At 47.0% G+C, this 18,851-nt stretch overlaps 1 long non-coding RNA gene across 1 annotated transcript; it reads left to right on the top strand.

Annotated features, from left to right (window-relative positions):
* The first annotated feature begins 5,410 nt into the window (after nucleotides 1-5,410).
* Nucleotides 5,411-17,468, top strand: LOC129138648 (uncharacterized). Its single transcript, XR_008541981.1, has 2 exons — nucleotides 5,411-5,654; nucleotides 17,231-17,468. It is a non-coding gene; the product is annotated as an uncharacterized LOC129138648 (long non-coding RNA).
* Nucleotides 17,469-18,851: the final 1,383 nt, after the last annotated feature.

Below are 18,851 nucleotides of genomic sequence, written 5' to 3'. Positions count from 1 at the left end.
CCCTTCACAGCTACCACTTGGAGGTTTTATGTTCTGCAGCTTTATAGTATGCAGGATATATATTTATATAAATTTATATTTAATATTTATACAAAATGTGCATTTTATAAATTTTTATTTATGTATTATATTTAAAAGCAGTTTTATATTATGTGGGAGTGAGGCAGAAAGCTCCATTCCTCATCAGAGCCTGAGAGCCGATGGGAAATTGTCTCATGACAGCCTCCCATGGGAGAGTTGAGAGGTGGGACATGGCCTTGTAGGCTCAGGCCTCTTGTGATTGATCAGGCAATGACCTGGATTGGTCATTATTTGGAAGAAATCCAAGTTCAGACTTTTCAGGTAACTGGCTGTAAATTCCTAGAATCCTTATGTTGTCCTAGAAATTGCTTCACTTCCCTTAACCATTTCTTGCTAAGAGTGAGGAGGAATTAGTGGTAGTTCATTAGTTCATAAATTTAGCCTTTACGTGAATTGCAATATGCTTTAATTTTTTTTTTTTTTTGAGACAAAGTCTCACTCTGTCACCGAGGCTGGAGTGCAGTGGCGTGACCTTGGCTCACCACAACCTCCGCCTCCCGGGTTCAAGCAATTCTCCGGCCTCAGTCTCCTGAGTAGCTGGGATTGCAGGCATAGCACACCACCACACCCAGCTAATTTTCGTATTTTTTTAGTAGAGAAGGGGTTTCACCATGTTGGCCAGGCTGGTCTCAAACTCCTGACCTCAAGTGATCCACCCTCCTTGGCCTCCCAAATTGCTGGGATTACAGGCGTGAGCCATGGCGCCTGGCCTCCTTCTGGTTTTCTTTAGAAATTCCTGAGCAAAGATCTGTTCTGTGTGAAGTAAAGAGCTCTTAACCGGTGGATGGGCCTAACTCAATTACAGCCAGGTTTCTGCCCAAAGAGAGCAGACTGAGTCAACAATCCTGCTTCAGGATGGTGTCTGAACAAGGCTTACTCCTGTTTGGGTATGCCACATGTTACTAGACATTAGGACAAATTAAGACTAACATTCAAAAAGTCAATAACCCACAGGAAGCATGTGGACTACTTTAAAAATACTTTTTGGAAGCCTGAAAAAAATGTATGCCAATGATAAAAAATACTATGCACTTGGGAAATAAAACCTGCAGCTTGGTGAACTAGCAAAGTGAAAGAGGCTATTGTAAGTGGGGGAAAAGTGTCTTTCAAAAAATGGAAATATAGTTTCTAATGGGGAGAACAGGGAAGTCTGGAAAAGATGGAAGCTCATATATAAAGTAGAAATTACATGGGCCAAAAATGAATGATGAGTTCTTTGCCAGGGACTCTAAAGCTCCTCTCTGAAATACATCCAAGAGAAAGCCAGCTAGAGAATCAGTGGGATTACAAGGATTAAAAAGGGATTTGACGTGTGGCAGGAGCCTGGGAGGTGGGGGTTTCAGGTTGCTGGTGGCTTAAATGAAAGGGCTTTGGCACAGCTTTTGGTGAGGCCCTGGAGAGGTGACTGAGTAAGAAAAATTTTATCTTTTCCTCTCTCTAAATCTCTTCTTTCCTCCTCCTATTTCATTCTCTCCCTGGCTTTTTCCTGATTCCGCTTTTTTGCTCTTCTTTGCCTTGAACGTTCTTTTTCTGTTTTTCCTTGACCTTATCTTGGACATTTCCAAATTTCCATGCCTAGGGAGACTGCACAACTGGGTTTAGTCTGTAGGCAGGCAAGTTCTCACCTAAAATCGGTACTAAGATATTTCTGGGCTGGGTGCGGTGCCTCACGCCTGTCATCCCAGCACTTTGAGAGGCCGAGGCGGGTGGATCACCTGAGGTCAGGAGTTCGAGACCAGCTTGGCCAACATGGTGAACCCCCCCCCCGCCCCCGTCTCTACTAAAAAATACAAAAAAATTAGCTGGGCATGGTGGCACACGCCTGAAGTCCCAGCTACTCGGAAGGCTGACACAGGAGAATCGCTTGAATCTGGGAGGCGGAGGTTGCAATGAGCCGAGATCACGCCATTGCACTCCAGCCTGGGCAACAAGAGCGAAACTCCATCTCAAAAAAAAGTCGGTACTGATATTTGTGCACCTAAGTAGCTCAGAACAGCAGTAGGTGAAGGGTAAATCGTCGCACCAAGATCCTTTGCTCTTTCCTCTAGTGTTGGAAAGGATAGACAACCTGGACACCCTTCACCTGGTAGGGTTTGGCTAGGGGAGGCTGACACCTGGTGGTCATATTTGGGAGGTGCAGAGAATTCATAATAGCCCCATGCCTTTACCGTTTACTGACCATGTATACATTGAGCTATTTGCTGTACATTAATGCTCTCATTTAAAACTCAAAACAATGTTACCCTGTGGAGTGGGTATCATTACCTCTACTTGATATTTGGATGATTTATGTTAAACAGTTATGAACTAATTTGAGCAATGGGATAATGTCTTCTTTTCTTTCTCCTTTGTCCTCAGCTTCTGGGACAGTACCTAGCATGTAGTAGGCTCTCAGGAAATATTTGATGAAATATTGTTTTATTTATCAACATCATGGAACTTTAATTCAATGTCATCCCTTTGTAATAGAGCTGATTTGAATACATTCTTGCCAGATAAGCCTAGACTGTCTGCTGCAACTCTTGCTTAAACATCTTTCCCAGACACTTCCCCATATAAGATACTTGGATATCTAGTCAGCTGCTGAAAAAAAACTCAGATTTTTTTTTAGAACTGACACCATCCTCGACTCTCTATACCGGACACCACAAGGCTGAGTCTCTGTTCAAATGCAGTGCTTTTATAATGAGAAACCACCAAGAAACCAGAAGGTTAAGTTAGCAAAGGCTGTTCAAATGCTGCCATCTTAGACTCCCCAACCTAGACATTAAGTGCCCAAGATGGATGTTTATTGATAAGAACACTGAAGTCATCCAGGTTGATGGCCAATTTAGTAGAGGAAGACTGTGATACAGGTGGCAATATATCCAGTGAGAGGCTGGCCAGCAGGTTGTTAGATGACTGCAATGAAGAAGAAAAACTGGGTGACATGAACTTCAAAGACGCAATGTTGGAAGAGTTACAGCTTAGAAATAGTGACAAAGTAGTAAGAGCATACCAACCCTACCTCTGGGTCTTTTTTTTTTTTTTTTTTTTTGACAGAGTCTCGCTCTGTTGCCCAGACTGGAGTGCAGTGGTGCAATCTCAGCTCACTGCAGCCTCCACCTCCCAGGTTCAAGTGATTCCCCTGCCTCAGACTCCCGAGTAGCTGGGACTACAGGCATAAGCCATGATGCCTGGCTAATTTTTGTATTTTTAGTAGAGACGGGGTTTCGCCATTTTGGCTAGGCTGGTCTCAAACTGATCTCAAGAGATCCGCCTGCCTTGGCCTCCCAAAGTGCTGGGATTATGGGCGTGAACCACCACGCCCGCCTTCTGGGTCTTGTAATATGTAGAAAATGAATAAATGTGTGGCCTCCCCTGGAGGGAGATGCAGGGCAGTGGTGTCTTGAGGAGAGAGCAATGTTTCATTTAGAGCTAGAAAGTGGGAAAGTTTCCATGGAAAGGAGTTTGTCTATCTTTGAATGACAATTCCCTATGGTGCAGTGGAAAAATCTGAGAGGGAGAGGTGGATTGTGGATTTGTTTTGGGGAGGAAACAGAACAGTGTGGAGATGAAAGGAAGGGAAAGGATAGATGATCCGAGGGGCTTCTCTCAGCCAGTGACCAAATGTGATAGAACGTAAAGAAGAGTGTGGTATGCTTTCCTCAAAGCTGAGGCAAAGGCAGCTGTGGTGGGAGATGGGACATTTGGAGCCATTATTTTGAAACTTATCAGGGAGGGGTCTGGAGTCATCAGGATAGGAATGGTGGTTGCAAAGATAAAATCAAAGCCATCTGGCCAGGCATGGTGGCTCATGCCTGTAATCCCAGCACCTAAGGTGGATTACCTGAGGTCAGGAGTTTGAGACCAGCCTGGCCAACATGGCGAAACCCCATCTCTACTAAAAATACAAAAATTAGCCAGGTGTGGTGGCGGGCACCTGTAATCCCAGCTACTCGGGAGGCTGAGGTAGTTGAATCGCTTGAACTCTGGAGGTGGAGGTTGCAGTGAGCCGAGATCACGCCATTGCACTCCAGCCTAGGTGACAAAAGTGAAACTCCGTCTCAAAAAAAAGGGTCTGTGCTTCTTGAGACCATGGACTGACTATGTCTGTCTCTCAGATGCCTCTTTATTTCTGTCTCTGTCTAGTTGATATTTTTTCACAATTGGAGAAAATGAAGTGAAGCAGAAAACTTCCAGAGAAAGGTTGAGATGGATAAGACAGGAATTAGGGAAGCTTATGTTGGATGGGCTCATTCTTTCCCACATTATGGAAGGCATGACCATTGGCTGAAAGCGAAGGGGTAATTCATGCTTCATAAGGTTGTGAGCATTCAATGAGATAGGGATGTGATGCATTTAGTATAGTGTGTGTCTCAATATATAGGAGTTTTAAAAAGCTCCAGTGGGCCAGGCGCGGTGGCTCGTGCCTGTAATCTCAGCACTTTGGGAGGCCGAGGCGGGTGGATCACCTGAGGTCAGGAGTTCCAGAGCAGCCTGACCAACATGGAGAAACCTTGTCTCTACTAAAAATACAAAATTAGCCGGGTGCGGTGGCACATGCCTGTAATCCTAGTTACTTGGGAGACTGAGGCAGGAGAATCGCTTGAACCCGGGAGGCGGAGGTTGCAGTGAGCCAAGATCACGTCACTGCACTCCAGCCTGGGCAACAAGAGCGAAACTCCGTCTCAAAAAAATAAAATTAAATTTAAAAAAAGCTCCCGGTGGGGCCAGGTGCGGTGGCTCACGCCTCTAATCCCAGCACTTTGGGAGGCCGAGGGGAGCGGATCACAAGGTCTGGAGTTCAAGACCAGCCTGACCGACATGGTGAAACCCCATCTCTACTAAAAATACAAAAAAAATTAGCTGGGAGTGGTGGCCTGCGTCTGTTATTCCAGCTACTTGGGAGGCTGAGGCAGGAGAATCGCTTGAACCTGGGAGGCGGAGGTTGCAGTGAACCGAGATCGTGCCACTGCACTCCAGCCTGGCGACAGAGTGAGACTCTGCCTCAAAAAAAAAAAAAAAAAAAAAAAAAAGCTCCTGGCGGAGAAGTCAAAGTCCTGACTTAGCTTGGAAGTAGTCATGGCAACCGACAAGGGTTGGGCAAGGTTCAGTAACTGGAAAATGGTGTGGGTGGAGTAGATGGTGCGGCGTGTGGCGTGGGGCAGCACTCAGCAAGGGATGAGTGAACAAACAGGAACTGAGATCTGAGCAAAGAGTAACCAGTAAGCTACAAAAGTTCAAGGAATACATTCAAGTTCCATCATGCATATAACCTTAAGCTGTGGGTTTTAAGTGATGCATGGATTCTGGCAAACCATTTGCTTTCCTGGCAAACCATTTGCTAGCTAGGAGGCTGCCTTAGACCCAAAGGCTATTCCTTTCCAGAGTTGGATGTTAAGGGTTATCCATTGAGAAACTGACTTTGTATGGAATCCAGGCAGTATGATTAGAATTTCTTTCTTTTTGAAACAGAGTCTCACTCTTGCCCAGGCTAGAGTGCAGTGGCATGATCTCAGCTCACTGCAACCTCCGCCTCCGGGGTTTAAGCGATTCTCCTGCCTCTGCCTCCCATGTAGCTGGGATTACAGGTGAGTGCCACCACGCCCGGCTAATTTTTGTATTTTCAGTAGAGACGGGGTTTTGCCATGTTTGCCAGGCTGGTCTTGAACTCCTGACCTCAGGTGATCCACCCGCCTCGGCCTCCCAAAGTGCTGGGATTACAGGTGTGAACTACCAGGCCTGGCCTGATTAGAATTTCTTTCATAACACTTAGTAGGTAGGAAGATAGCCAGGCACTGTGGTGCACTCATGTAGTCCCAGCAATTCTGGAAGCTGAGGCGGAAGGATCACTTGAGCCCAGGAGTTAGAGGCTGCAGTGAGCTATGATTGTACCTGTGAATGGCCACCGTCCTCCAGCCTGGGCAACATAGGGAGACCTAATCTCCTAAAAAAAGAAAAAGTAGGTAGGAAGATGGAGGACAGAAATTGGGATGGGGTGGAAGACTGTCAAAAAGGAAAGAGAATGAGATAATTTAGGATAGTAGAAGCCATATTGTTGAAGTGTTTGATAATGAGATGAAGCCAAAAGAGGGAAAGCATTTTGAAGGATAAGAGATGACTTATAAAAAGAAGTGAAGGAAATGGAATAAGATGCTGTATATTTGGTTTTCCTCCATCAAATATAGTATCTAGACCCCAAATATGTAATTGCTGGAAATTTAATTTTAAATAAGAACACTACAAATCTATAAAATATGAAGTAAATTTACCTATTAAAATGGATTAAAACTATACTATCATAATTACTAAGGTAAAAAAACAGAGCAAGCAGATGGATACAAAATATTTCCCCTGATTTTAAAATGTAGAAAGGACTTTATTTATTAATTATTAGTAGTATTATTATTTTTTGAGACGGAGTTTCCCTCTTGTTGCCCAGGCTGGAGTGCAATCGCGCGATCTCGGCTCGCTGCAACCTCCACCTCCCGAATTCAAGCGATTCTCCTGCCTCAGCCTCCCGAGTAGCTGGGATTATAGGCATGTGTCACCACGCCTGGCTAATTTTGTATTTTTGGTAGAGACAGGGTTTCTCCATGTTGGTCACGCTGGTCTCGAACTCCTGACCTCAGGTGATCCGCCTGCCTTGGCCTCCCGAAGTGCTGGGATTACAGGGATGAGCCACAACACCTGGCTTTATTTATTTATTTATTTTTGAGACGGAGTGTCGCTCTGTTGCCCAGGCTGTAGTGCAGTGGCGTGATCTTGGCTCACTGCAAGCTCCGCCTCTCGGGTTCACGCCATTCTCCTGCCTCAGCCTCCCGAGTAGCTGGGACTACAGGCACCCACCACCAAGCCCGGCTAATTTTTTTTTTATATTTTTAGTAGAGACAGGGTTTCACCGTGTTAGCCAGGATGGTCTCAATCTCCTGACCTCGTGATCCTCCCGCCTCAGCCTCCCAAAGTGCTGGGATTACAGGCGTGAGCCACTGCACCCGACCGATTTATTTATTTTTGAGACGGAGTTTCGCTCTTGTTGCCCAGGCTGGAGTGCAATGGCAGGATCTTGGCTCACCGCAACTTCGGCCTCCCGAGTTCAAGCGATTCTCCTGCCTTAGCCTCCCGAGTTGCTGGAATTACAGGCATGCACCACCATGCCCAGCTAATTTTTTGTAATTTTAGTAGAGACGGGGTTTCTCCATGTTGGTCAGGCTGGTCTTGAACTCCTGACCTCAGGTGATCTGCCCACATTGGCCTCCCAAAGTGCTGGGATTACAGGCATGAGCCATCATGCCTGGCCTATTTATTTTTTTTGAGACAGCATCTCAGTCTGTGGTCGAGGCTGGAGTGCTGTGGCGCCATCTGGGCTCACCACAACCTCTGCCTCCAGGGTTCAGGCGATTCTCTTGCCTCAGCCTCCTGAGTAGCTGGGACTACAAGTGCCCGCCAGCACCCCTAGCTAATGTTTGTATTCTTAGTAGAGATGGGGTTTGCCATGTTGGCCAGGGTGGTCCCAAACTCCTGGTCTCAAGTGATCTGCCCGCCTCAACCTCCCAAAATGGCGGGATTACAGGCATGAGCTACCACGCCTGGCATTTCTCAGGAATTTTTTTTTTTTTTTTTTGAGATAGAGTTTTGCTCTTGTTGCCCAGGCTGGAGTGCAATGGCTCGATCTTGGCTCACCACAACCTCTTCCTCCCGGGTTCAAGCGATTCTCCTGCCTCAGCCTCCGAGTAGCTGGGATTACAGGCGTGCACCACCACGCCCGGCTAATTTTTTGTATTTTTAGTAGAGATGGGGTTTCTCCATGTTGGTCAGGCTGTTCTCGAACTCCCGAACCTCAAGTGATCCGCCCGCCTCAGCCTCCCAAAGTGCTGGGATTACAGACTTGAGCCACCGCGTCGGGCCCTTTCTCAGGAATTTTTAAAGGTCTTTCTTTCTCAGAACAAGTTTGTGTGCTTTAAATCTGTGGTAAATTAAAAATTTTACTTGTTTTACTATTTAAAAAAAATCTGCTGGGCGCAGTGGCTCACATCTGTAATCCTAGCACTTTGGGAGACTGAGGCAGGCAGATCACCTGAAGTCAGGAGTTCGAGACCAGCCTGGCCAACATGGTGAAACCCCATCTCTACTAAAAATATAAAAATTAGCCGGGCGTGGTGGCGGGCACCTGTAGTCCCAGCTACTCAAGAGGCCGAGGCAGGAGAATTGCTTGAACCCAGGAGGCAGAGGTTGCGGTGAGCCGAGATTGCGCCACTGCACTCCAACATGGGTGACAGAATGAGACTCCATCTCAAAAAAAAAAAAAAAAATTAGCTGTATTCTAAATTGGTACCACTTGGCTAACACGCCCTGGTACTATTTCAGCCATCCTAATTGCTTCACTGATGTAGATGTTTGATGAAATCCAGTTGGCGTTATACTCACTTTTTCAAAGAGGAATGAACTCACTAGTGAACTAGTGAAAAAAAAAAAATCCAACCGGGTGTGGTGGCTCATGCCTGTAATCCCAGCACTTTGGGAGGCTGAGGCAGGTGGATCACGAGGTCAAGAGATTGAGACCATCCTGGCCAAGATGGTGAAACCCGTCTCCACTAAAAATACAAAAATTAGCTGGGCATGGTGGCGCCTGCCTGTAATCCCAGCTACTCAGGAGGCTGAGGCAGGAGAACCACTTGAACCTGGGAAGCGGAAGTTGCAGTGAGCTGAAATCGTGCCACTGCAGTCCAGCCTGGGTGAAAGAGCAAGACTCGGTCTCAAAAAACAAAAAACAAAAAACAAAACAAAACAAAAAATCCTTGGCGTTTAGACAGGGTCTAACCAAAAAGAAAGAAATACAAACAAGGTGTATTAGTTTCCATAGGCTGCCATAACAAATTCGCCCTGAGTGGCTAAAGAAAAGCAGACATTTATTGTCTTTCATGGTTCTGGAGGCTAGAGGTCAGAAATCAAGGGATCAGCAGGGCCTCTAGGGAATAATTCATCCTTGCCTCCTCTTAACTTCTGGTGATTGCCGCTAACCCTTGGCATCCTTTGGCTTGTAGACACATCACTCCAACCTCTTCCTTCACATGGCATTCTCCTCAGTGTGTCTATGTCCAAATTTCCCTCTTATTTATTTATTTATTGAGATGGAGTCCTGCTCTGTTGTCCAGGCTGGAGTGCAATAGCAGGATCCTGGCTCACTGCAAACTCCGCCTTCTGGGTTCAAGTGATTCTCCTGTCTCAGCCTCCTGAGTAGCTAGGATCACAGGCGCCCCCCCCCCACCACACCTGGCTAATTTCTTTTTTTTCTTTTTTTTTTGAGACGGAGTCTCGCTCTGTCGCCCAGGCTGAAGTGCAATGGCAAGATCTCAGCTCACTGCAACCTCTGCTTCCCGGGTTCAAGCGATTCTCCTGCCTCAGCCTCCTGAGTAGCTGGGATTACAGGCGCACACAACCACGCCCAGCTAATTTTTGTATTTTTAGTAGAGAAGGGGTTTCACTATCTTGGTCAGGCTGGTCTTGAACTCCTGACCTCGTGATTCACCCACCTTGGCCTCCCAAAGTGCTGGGATTAAAGGCATAAGCCACCGCACTGGCCTTTTCTTTCTTTCTTTTTTTTTTTTTGAGATGGAGTTTCGCTCTTGTTGCTGAGGCTGGAGTGCAATGGCGCGATCTCGGCTCACCGCAACCTCTGCCTCCAGGGTTCAAGCAATTCTCCTTCCTCAGCCTCCCGAGTAGGTGGGATTACAGGCATGACCCACCATGCCCAGCCAAATTTCCCTCTTCTTAGAAGGACACCAAGGACACCAGTCACATGGGATTTAGGGCCTACTCTAATCTGATATGACCTTCTTTTCACTTGATTACATTTGCAAAGACCTGTCCACAGGTTCTGGGTTGACATGAGTTTTGGGGGACACTCTTCTTCCCACTCGTTAGGGAAAACTAACCATGTTTGGATTCTTTGGAAAAAACTCTCAAACAGGTTTTTCTTCTGCTCTCACACCAACACAGCCACAATCAACGCGGAAGACTTCTGTGACCAAATGTAGGGGATTTCTCCTCACCAACAAACAAGCAATCAGTTCTGCAGCGGACACTAACTGGGTGTCCTCTAATTCAATTCTAACTTTATCTACCCTGAGATAGCATCAGATCCTGTATATGTTGAGGGCTCAGTCCCCAAGACTGCTCCCGACCAGATACCAGTCACAAGTCCAGGCTTCCAGAACTTCTGACTAACCGGCTTTAAGTTGGGGTTCCCACAACTGCCTCTTTGGGTTTGATTAATTTGCTGGAGTGGCTCACAGAACTCAGAGAAACATTTACACATACTGCTTTATTACAAAGGATGCAGATGAGATACATAGGGCGAGGTACGCGGGAAGGAGTGCAGAGCTTCTGTGCCCTCCTTGGGCACACCCCACTCCAGGAACTTCCATGTATTCAGTCATCCAGAAACTCCCTGAATCCCGTCCTCTTGGGTTTTTATGGAGTTTTCATTACATAGGCATGATTGATTAAACCATTGGCCACTGGTGCTCAACTTGACCTTCAGCCACTCTCCACTCCCTGGAGGTTGGCCTTTGTCTTTTGGGTGAGTCATATCCTGAAGCTATCAGTCAATCATTAGCATACAAAAACACATAACTTTGGAGAGTCCAAGGATTTTAGTAGTTGTATGCCAGGAAACGGGGAGGAAGACCAAATATATATATTTCACAGTATCACACCAGTACACACCGGAACCAGGAGAGTAAGTTTATACTCTGAGTTTCTGAAACTACCATGGGGAATGACGGCAGTGACTGGCAGAGAAACTAAAGAAGAAACGCAAAGAGTTAATGATAGCAGAGAAAGGGATCGTCCTTGTTACTTGTTTGCTATCCAGATTTTTTAGTGTCTAGGCATAATGAATGTTTAGGAGTACTCCTTGGCCCGCAAGTTGAAGCTATTGATGTGACAGACATGACCAGAGTAAAGTATTGCGTGTGGAAACAATAATTGCTGTAGGATGGGTCTGCTCTGTGGAGGAGTGGGTTATGCTGTTCCAGCAGAAATTGAGAGTGTGAAAGAGAGTAGTTTGGCTGTACTTCTTTTTTTTTTTTTTTTTGAGACAGAGTTTCCCTCTTGTTACCCAGGCTGGAGTGCAGTGGTGCGATCTCGGCTCACTGCAACCTTCGCCTCCTGGGTTCAAGCAATTCTCCTGCTTCAGCCTCCTGAGTAGCTGGGATTACAGGCGCCTGCCACCATGCCCGGCTAATTTTTGTATTTTTAGTAGAGATGGGGTTTTGCCATGTTGGCCCGGCTGGTCTTGAACTCCTGACCCCAGGTGATCCACTCGCCTCCGTCTCCCAAAGTGCTGGGGTTATAGGCGTGAGCGACTGTGCCCGGCCTGGTTGTACTTCTGAAGGAAAGTGTAGCACCCACCCAGACAGGGACCCATATTCTGCTACCACTCAGCATATTAGAATATGGCCCCTTCCCAGAGATGGGTGGGCCTATAGCTATACCACTGCTTGAAAAACTATGAGGCTCACTCTTGCCCAAACACAGACTCAGGCCCATGCATAAAAGATCACTTAACTTTTCAGGGCCAACCTGGTCCTATGTCCCACCTCTAGTCAATATACTGCATGGCAGTTCATGTAGTATCCCTACCACTATTCAACAAGTCTAAGTCAGGTGCTCATGCACTGACCACAGTATGTACGCATCTCACCTCTCAACACATGTGGAGACAGCCCTATCTTGTGAGAACCTACACTGACTTCAGCCTTCTTTTTTTTGAGACAGAGTCTCGCTCTGTCACCCAGGCTGGAGTACACTGGCACGATCTCTGCTCACTGCAACCTCCACCTCCCGGGTTCAAGCAATTATCCTGCCTCAGCCTCCTGAATAGCTAGGATTACAGGCTTGAGCCACCATGCCTCGCTAATTTTTGTATTTTTAGTAGAGACGGAGTTTCACCATGTTGGCCAGGCTGGTCTCGAACTCCTGACTTCAGGTGATCCGCCTGCTTCTGCCTCTCAAAGTGCTGGGATTACAGGTGTGAGCCACCGCACCTGGCCGACTTCAACCATCTGATCTGCACACTGAGAACAGTCTCCTGCTTAAAAGAGGAGCCAGACAAGTGACCAGTTGGTACAGACAATGTTATCTCAGAGGGTACAGGGTTATGTCTCACAGTGGGTAGGTTTATGCACACCTGCCCCAAAGTGCGAGGCAGTTCACCTTGATAGAGCCCTGCTCAGATCACCGCTCATACTCACGCATTCCTCAGCAAATTATGAGACAGCTCTTACCTTAGAATCAGGTCTCTACCCACCCATCTTAAAAATTTTCCATGAAATAGCCTTCTGCCAGGCTGGAATCTATATTCAGATATTCAGATGTGTGTAGTACATCAGGGAACAGATGAACTCAACAGGAACACTAGTCATACCACTATTTAGCAAGAGCTTAGTACAAAGACTTGCTTCAGCACATCATGGGAAGGATTAGCACAAAGACCAAAACATATCTGTACTTTGTCCCAAACTCAGTGTTCTACAGAACGTACAAAGCAGAGACCAGGAAACACACTTATCTCGGCATTCAGTAAATCAGCAGGAGCCCCACAACCAGAGCAATCATCAGGAATCATTCCTTCACTCATTACACTAGAAGGCCTACCATAACAACACTATATTGCAGATCATTTGTTAGCAAACCAAGACAAAAAAATCTTATATGGAAAAGAGATAATACTATATATACTGCCACTGAACACCATAACACGAAGTCCTTGTTGACCAAGACTGATAACTATACTCACACTTAGCCCATCAGGAAACAGCTCTCACTTGGATAAAGGCCTACACCTATACCATTAGATATATCAAAACTGAAATCTGAACTAGGCCATGAAACTCCCCACCTGCCGTACTAGGAGAGATTCATGAGCCAACATGGGGCCTAGATGCCTATTCACAAAAGAAAGAATGAGCCCTGGCTGGGTGCGGTGGCTCACGCCTATAATTTCAGCACTTTGGGAGGCCAAGGCGGGTCGATCACCTGAGGTCAGGTGTTCGAGACCAGCCTGACCAACATGGTGAAACCCCGTCTCTACTAAAAATACAAAAATGACCTGGCACGTTGGCTCACAGCTGTAATCCCAGCACCTTGGGAGGCTGAGGTGGGTGGATCACCTGAGGTCAAGAGTTCAAGACCAGCCTGTTCAACATGGTGAAACCCCATCTCTACTAAAAATACAAAAAGTAGCCAGCTGTGGTGGCAGGCTCCTGTAGTCCCAGCTACTTGGGAGGCTGAGACTGGAGAATTGCTTGAACCCAGGAGGCGGAGGTTGCAGTGAGCCGAGATCGTGCCACTGCACTCCAGTCTGGGTGACAGAGCGAGACTCCGTCTCAAAAAAAAAAAAAAAAGAAAAGAATTGGACAAAACACACAAACAAAGCGAGGAAGGAATGAAGAGATTTATTGAAAATGAAAGTACACTCCACAGTGTGGGAGCGAGCATAGGGGCCCAAGGGCCCCGTTATAGAATCTGTGGGAGTTTAAATACCCTCTGGGGGAAAAAAAGAAAAATTAAAAAAAAAAAACCACAGAAAAATAAATAAATAAATAAATACCCTCTAAGGGTTTCCATTGGTTACTTGGTGTATGCCCTATGTAAATGAAGAGCATGAAGTAAAGTTACAAAGTCATTTTCTTGGCGTACGCCCTATGGAGAAGATACTTCCTGTCATAGCTGTAGTGTGTATTGGCCTTATGTTCCTTGCCTCTAGACCCCATTTTCCTGCCTCATTGCCACACCACTACGTGGGCCACTATAAGACAGCACCAACCTAGACTACACCATGCCACGCATCTGGCACACCAGAAAACCAGAAGTCAGTCCCTGCCCAGACCACACTTTGTGGTAACATCAAGACTGGGACATACCAGGACAAAGCACTCACAGAGAAAAACTTACACCATTGCTCAGCCCATATGGTGATCCCCACTTCTCAGCTACCACAGGGTCTAGAGGACATATCCTCATTTTCTCTCAGCACCACTGGTGCCTACCCCTTCTCAGACAAAGGTCAACATCCACGCCATCACTGTGCACTTGAAAAAGCAGCATCAGGCCGGGCGCGGTGGCTCACGCCTGTAATCCCAGCACTTTGGGAGGCTGAGGCGGGCGGATGACGAGGTCAGGAGATCAAGACCATCCTGGCTAACACAATGAAACCCTGTCACTACTAAAATACAAAAAATTAGCCAGGTGTGGTGGCACGTGCCTGTAGTCCCAGCTGCTCGGGAGGCTGAGGCAGGAGAATCACTTGAACCCGGGAGGCAGAGGTTGCAGTGAGCCGAGATCGTGCCACTGCACTCCAGCCTGGGTAACAGAGTGAGACTCCGTCTCAAAAAAGAAAAAAAAAAGAAAAAGCAGCATCTGCCCTCAGAAAGACCATTCTTTCCTTCCCACAAAAATGCTTCACACATAAGGAAATAGCCCAGACCAAACCAGGGTCTACACCACCATTTTATGAACCAAGAGACAGCTCTGGGCAAAAGCAGAGCCCAGGAACACATCCCTGCTCAGTGAGTTACTGGATAGTTGGGGTGATCAGATCACTGATCCTCACACTGAGAACAGTTTCCTGCCTAAAAGATGACCCAGACAAGTGAACACTTGGTACAGACAGTGTAATCTCAGATGGTATAGGCTTATGTCTCATGGTGGGTAGGTCTACGCAACCTGCCCCAAAGTTTGAGGAAGCTAAGAGGCTGAAGAAAGAGGCTGACAAATCCACTTTCTTATTTTTTTTGAGACAGAGTCTTGCTCTGTCACCCAGGCTGGAGTGCAGTGGCATGATCTTGGCTCACTGCAATATCTGCCTTCTGGGTTCAAGGAATTCTTCTGCCTCAGCCTCCGGAGTAACTGGGATTACAGGTGTGTGCCACCACACCCAGGTAATTTTCGTATTTTTAGTAGAGAGGGGGATTCACTATGGTGGCCACGCTGGTCTTGAACTCCTGACCTCAGGTGATCCGCCTGCCTCGGCCTCTCAAAGTGCTGGGATTACAGGCATGAGCCAGTGCACCCGGCCCATAAGTTCCTATTAAAAGTTTCTTTCTAAGAAAGTGGATTTGTCGGCCGGGTGAGGTGGCTCACGCCTGTAATCCCAGCATTTTGGGAGGCTGAGGTGGGTGGATCACAAGGTCCGGAGATCGAGACCATCCTGGCCAACATGGTGAAACCCCGTCTCTACCAAAAATATAAAAATTAGCTGGGCCTGGTGGCACGTGCCTGTAATCCCAGCTACTCGGGAGGCTGAGGCAGGAGAATTGCTTGAACCAAGGAGTCGGAGGTTGCAGTGAACCGAGATAGTGCCACTGCACTCCAGCCTGCAGATAGAGCGGGACTCCACCAAAAAAAAAAAAAAAGACAGAGAGGAAAAGGGGTCCTTGGAAAGTTTTTGTCTCTTTTAAAGCAGCTCCATAATTGTTTCATGTGTAGCAGAAAAGTCTCAGCGCTTTTTTTTTTTTTTTTTGAGATGGAGTCTCGCTCTGTGGCCCAGGCTGGAGTGCAGTGGTGTGATCTCTGCTCACTGCAACCTCCGTCTCCCGGGTTCAATTGATTCTCCTGCCTCAGCCTCCTGAGTAGCTGGGACTACGAGTAAATGGGACTACAGGCACCTGCCACCACGCATGGCTAATTTTTTTTGTATTTTTAGTAGAAACGGGGTTTCACCCTGTTAGCCAGGATCGTCTGGATCTCCTGACCTCGTGATCCGCCCGCCTCGGCCTCCCAAAGTGCTGGGATTACAGGCGTGAGCCACCACACCCGGCCAACTCTCCGCTCCTTAAAACCACTCCACGTGTGTCCATGTCGTTTTATCTAATTCGACTCAATAGGAAGAACCTTGGTGTTCCTCCACTCATCGCAGCTGTATCAAGATGGCACCACTGCACTCCAGCCTGGGCGACCGAGTGAGACTCGGTCAAAAAAAAAAAAAAAAAAGGGGACTTATGAACAAAAGCCAGGTCTGTGTGTCTTGGGTGACAGCAAGACAAAATGGTGGATCCCTGCAGCATTTTCCCCCAGACCTAGGGTTTATACACCATAGGGGAGGGGGGTGGTTCAGAAGGGATATATAGGAAAACTGAAGTATGATAACATCAAGGTTGTTTGACCTAAGGGCGGGATTTACGGTAAATATTAATACATGTTCTTACACTAGGATCAATACATAAACTGGAAATCTTAGAGGCCTTCCTCGAATAGGGGTTGATGGGAAGCCAACATGGTGAAATAGCTTCCAAGATAGAGTTGCTTTAGCCTCCACAGGCTAAGTCCACACACTCTCAGTGGCATGCCAGGACCTATCAGGACATGAATCATACCTGAGCCATTGCTCAGGACACTATGAGAAGGGCCTCCCTGTAGATAGATCATTGCCCAGTGTTCAGCAAACTATGACACAGCTCCTAGACATACCCCATGTGACCACTTGATCAGCAGATCAGAATGTGATGCTGGTTCTGAAACTGCCATTGCAAAATGATAACTGAGACAGTGAAAGTGATCTAACCTAACCAACCCCATCTTGCTTCTAACCTCCAAGTTGTCCTTGTTCATTCCTGGCTGTAGGCTGAAGTAATTTTGGGGGGAACCTAGTTTATAATTTAACTTTGGAACAAAGATTATAATAGCTCTTTCCCTTTTGCCTGTGGACTAGACTGTCTTTGTAGGACTAATAAATTAGCCAAAAGATGATAAATTATGATTTAGGCTGGGTGGGGTGGATCATGCCTGTAATCCCAGCACTTTGGGAGGCCAAGGTGGGCAGATTATTTCATCTCAGGAGCTCGAGATCACCCTGGGCAACATGGCAAAACCCCATCTCTACAAAAAATAAAAAAATTAGTCTGGTGTGGTGGTGCACGCCTGTGGTCCTAGCTACTCAGGAGGCTGAGGTGGGAAGATGGCTTGAGTCCCAAGAGGTCGAGGCTACAGTGAGCCGAAATTTTGCCACTGCACTCCAGCCTGGGTGACAGAGTGAGACACTGTCTCAAAAAAAATAAAAAGAAAAAGAAAAGAAATTATGGTTTAGGAGTCATGCAGCTGGAGGCTACAAGATTCTGACCCTCCCCAAACTGCTCCTAAGATCAGCGCTTGACATATTTTTCAGATCCTGCACCTGGCACCACCCAGATTGATAAACTGGATTATCTGATCTTGTGGCCCCCACCCAGAAACTGACTCAGCACCAGAGGACAGCTTCGACTCCCTTTGATTTCATCTCTAACCCAACCAATCAGCACTTTTGACTCACTGGCACCCTACCCACCAAGTCCTCCATAATAACTCTGATCCCTGAATGCTTGGGGAGACTGATTTGGGTAATAATAAAACTCTGGTTTCCCATGCAGCAGGCTCTGAGTGAATTCCTCTATTGCAATTCCCCTGTCTTGATAAATCGGCTCTGTCTAGGCAGCGGGCCAGGTGAACCCGTTGGGTGGTTACAGTTCCAACACCAGCTGAGATAACTACCTGCAGAACAGCACTCTACCTATATCCCTGCCCAACAAGGCACAGGACAATACTTAGGCCAGGATCTGTACACAAGTCAACCCTCAAGCAAACTCTATGATAGCCAGCTCTTTCTCCATACAGGGACCCAGTGTTCTCAGCTGCTCAGGATAAAGAATAAGAGACTTGGTTCAACCCATGATGTGAACTCTTATTACCTTGCAGCATACCTGGACCCAGCCCCCAATAAGAACCTTCTCTCTATCTCTTCATTTTATTTTATTTTATTTTTTGAGATGGAGTCTCGCTCTTGTTGCCCAGGCTGGAGTGCAGTGGCGCAATCTCGGATCATTGCAACCTCTGCCTCCTGGGTTCAAGTGATCCTCCTGCCTCAGCCTCTTGAGTAGCTGGGACTACAGGCGCTCGCCACCACACCTGGCTAATTTTTTGTATTTTTAGTAGAGATGGGGTTTCACCATGTTGGCCAGCCTGGTCTCAAACTGACCTCAGGTGATCCACCCGCATTGGCCTCCCAAAGTGCTGGGATTACAGGTGTAAGCCACCGCACCTGGCCTATCTCTTCATTCTTTATTCACTCCTTTTCTACTGCATCCTTCCCCAACTTCCTTCTTTTTTTTTTTTTTTTTGAGCCCCAGCAAGATTTATTGTGAAGAGTGAAAGAACAAAGCTTCCACAGCATGGAAGGGGACCCCAGCGGGTTGCCCCAACTTCCTTCTTATAATCAACTACATCTCTTCCACTTGAAATCCCAAAGTTAGCCCCTCCCTCCCTTCCTTCCTTCCTTCCTTCCTCCCTCCCTCCCTCCCTCCCTCCCTCCCTCCCTCTCTCCTTCCCTCCCTCTGTCCCACCTTCTCTCCTTCTCTTCTTTCCTTCTTTCTTTTTTGAGACAGAGTCTCATTCTGTTGCCCAGGCTGGAGTGCAGTGGTGCCATCATGCCTTACTGCAGCCTCAAGCTCCCAGGCTCAAGCGATCCTCCCACCTTAGCCTTCTTAGTAGCTGGGACTACAGGCGCACAACACCAAGCCAGGATAATTTTTGTATTTTTGTAGAGATGGGGTTCTGCCATGTTGCCCAGGTTGGTCTGGAACTCATGGGCTCGAGTGATCCACCAGCTTCAGCTTCCCAAACTACTGAGATTACAGGTGTGAGCCACCGTGCTTAGCCCCAAAACTAGGACTTTCTATTTCTATGTCTATAAATGTCAGAGCCAAGCTTTTAGAAGAGCAGTCTGTAGCCCGTGTCTCTTCATTCCTGTTCAC

The sequence above is a fragment of the Pan troglodytes genome, chromosome X, assembly GCF_028858775.2.
Source record: "Pan troglodytes isolate AG18354 chromosome X, NHGRI_mPanTro3-v2.0_pri, whole genome shotgun sequence".
NCBI lineage: Eukaryota > Metazoa > Chordata > Mammalia > Primates > Hominidae > Pan > Pan troglodytes.
This window is presented reverse-complemented; position numbering and strand designations above follow the sequence as displayed.